This window comes from Olea europaea, chromosome 3 (assembly GCF_002742605.1).
Source record: "Olea europaea var. sylvestris chromosome 3, O_europaea_v1, whole genome shotgun sequence".
Lineage (NCBI taxonomy): Eukaryota > Viridiplantae > Streptophyta > Magnoliopsida > Lamiales > Oleaceae > Olea > Olea europaea.
Genome location: NC_036239.1, coordinates 2,534,272 through 2,537,092, shown reverse-complemented (window position 1 = coordinate 2,537,092; position 2,821 = coordinate 2,534,272). Strand labels below are relative to the sequence as shown.

Genomic DNA, 2,821 nt, shown 5'->3' with positions numbered 1-2,821 from the left:
TCAAAACAATTTTGAGAAATTTGCATGGCTTGTTATTAATCGCATTATATGTAATAATTAACGATTCCTCCTTTTAGATACACCACCTTGCTGCAGTGCATATGAAGGAGTCCACTGCACGAGAATCTCATTCTCTCTTAAATAATCTAAATTTTATCTTTAAGATACTCTCACTTGATCGAATCTTAATGTGAATGTATCTTTACCTCTTTGTTTCTCTAATTCTAGTGTGAATCCCTTGAACTTTTCAAGAGTTTCATGTTTGAGTTTTCATCAAGTATACTTGATCATTGATGAAATAAGAGAAACATTACCTGACATTGATTGACATGAATCCATATGCATCACTATGCATTAGACCGGTAATTGTGCTGACCTTTCTTCTTTTCAAGCAAAAGAAGATTTGGTTATTGTGCCAGACATGCATAATTTGTACTTGTCAAAATGAATTAATCCCAAGTATACATCTTTATGTAACTTTGGAATTATATTTCATCTAAATGACAAAGTCTGTCATACCAGATTTTGGTAATAATTAGATTATAGTATTTATGCCTTATAATTTCTATACTTATTATAGAATCTTTAGTATTAAAGAATATAAATGTCGTTTTATAATTTACCATAGCCATTAGGATCTTTAATAAGATAAATAAGAACAACAATTGTCCTTAACATTAAAATAGTTCATGTCCGAACATGAAATTCATTTTAATGTTCCAGCTATAGTTGGCATAAAACGATATTTCTCTAATTCCAATACTAAAACAAAAGGCAATGGTAAGAAGTATATTGATACAGGTAATGTAGCAACCTTTGCTCATCTCCAACGTGTATGTCAACTTCTCCCTTTCGCAGTGGTCTACTTCTTTTTAGTTTCTCCATATTTGTATAAATACGATATTTACACCTGGTATCATATACCTAAGAAACTCGTGAAGTAGACATAAGTCATACAATATTCCTTCCAATGACCTTTCATTCTATAATGAGACCAAGGGTCATTAGATTTGGTATTTGTCATTTCGCTTATACTGTCTTAACTATATTGGGTGCTTTTACAAAGTCCCTTTAGACTTTCTCTTAATATCTTTAAAGGAATCAATGGTTTGCCCACTACCAACTTCGATAAAGGGGTTAACAGTCCTAAGCATGTTAAGCAACTCAATATTTTTTTGCATTCGAGCTTATTCACGTTAAATCCATAATTAGTTGTGAATAGCTTTAGCTGACAGAGATCACAGGACCAAGTCACTACTTAGTTCATGGTTTATGATTGAATACAATTGAGACATTTCTCAACGTCAATCATCTTCAGTGTCTAAGCATCGATTGAAGATTACTCTGTCATTTTGCACCGGTATAGTTGTTTGGAAGTCTTATATCCTTCCACACATGATTATTATCATACAACTCTTTGTAGTGAAAAATTATGTGTTAACATCTATACTCTCAAGTTGCTTTTGTAACTCAGTGACATAGCTGCAAGTATCACATACGTTGCAGTACTATTATCATCACTGCGTTTACTATAGCAGCCACCTCTTCTTTAATCGAGTCATCAGCAGGTGTCTTTGGAAATGGCTACTCAAGGACGTGACCAATTTTCTCATGCATAAGAACAGTTTTCAAATTGCAGTGCCAATTAAGAAAATATAGTTTGATTGTTGGCATCTAGTATGCCATTCAAAACATATGGTTACTCAGATTCAATATAAATGTAAATGACGAAAAGGAAAAGAATAAAATATATAAAATGCATTAATTAATTTAGCATGGACTTTTATTAAATTAATTATGCTCCCACTGTTTAAATAAAATTTATGACCCTCTCACATAAATTTATGGAGTCCATGCTTGACTCCCAGTGGGCTAGGATCTCATCTAGTATATTAAGACCTTGAGTGTACTCAACAAGCCCTAATATAATATTTGGGTAAATACTATTATCAATTGTATCTCCATACAACTCCCAGATCATTAAGCTGACAACTCTTTGTTTTCACACATCTTATGTGTCAGCTTAACATGCTTCTAAAATTTATCTCCTTGAGTGTAGTCAACAAAAGATAAATTTTAGTTAAGTCAAACCCATCATTCAGAAATATCAAATATTTCATAGTGTCAAACATATCCCTAATGGACCAGCCTTGAGTGTACTCAACAAGTTGAGACAATTTGGGACTCTAATTTTTCACTATAATGATGGAAGGCGATTACAAATGTGACTTAATATTTTATTGAGGGATTTTGCATTCACGAGTCTCATCAACAACAATACAATCATATATACTATTATTATACATTTACTATGCAAATAAATATATATATATATAATAGTGTGGACGATAATGGACTTTTACTATCTAGTCTTCCCGAGCCATAAGGAAGACTAGTTGGTCAATTCCTAGGGGGTATAGCATTGAACAGTGTCAATGCACCATCTCCATGGTCTCCACCTCTTTTTATCTCTTCAATTTGTCCAATTCCAACATGTATCCTATACTAGTTGGCACGCAGGCCTAAATGAAATTGGACTCGCAGGCCCATAGTAACAATATAATAATGGACTCGCAGGTCCAAAATAATAACAATAATAACGGGCTCGCAGGCCCAAAACAATTAAGAGCTCGCAGGCCCATAAAACAACAAAATAAAAATTAACCATTCAACACATCCATATGGTCGAATCCATAATCGTCCACTAATAATACATTCATCACATAAATGTATACCTATATAATATCTAATATTATATGCAAATAAGTTTCAAGTTTCTAGCAATTAAGTCGTCTAAACTCTTTTAGACAAATGGATCGGA

The 2,821-nt window shown here is 32.8% G+C and overlaps 1 pseudogene; it reads right to left on the bottom strand.

Moving 5' to 3' along the window:
- The window catches only part of LOC111376869, a 9,210-nt pseudogene that overhangs the window by 3,760 nt on the left and 2,629 nt on the right, over positions 1–2,821 (bottom strand).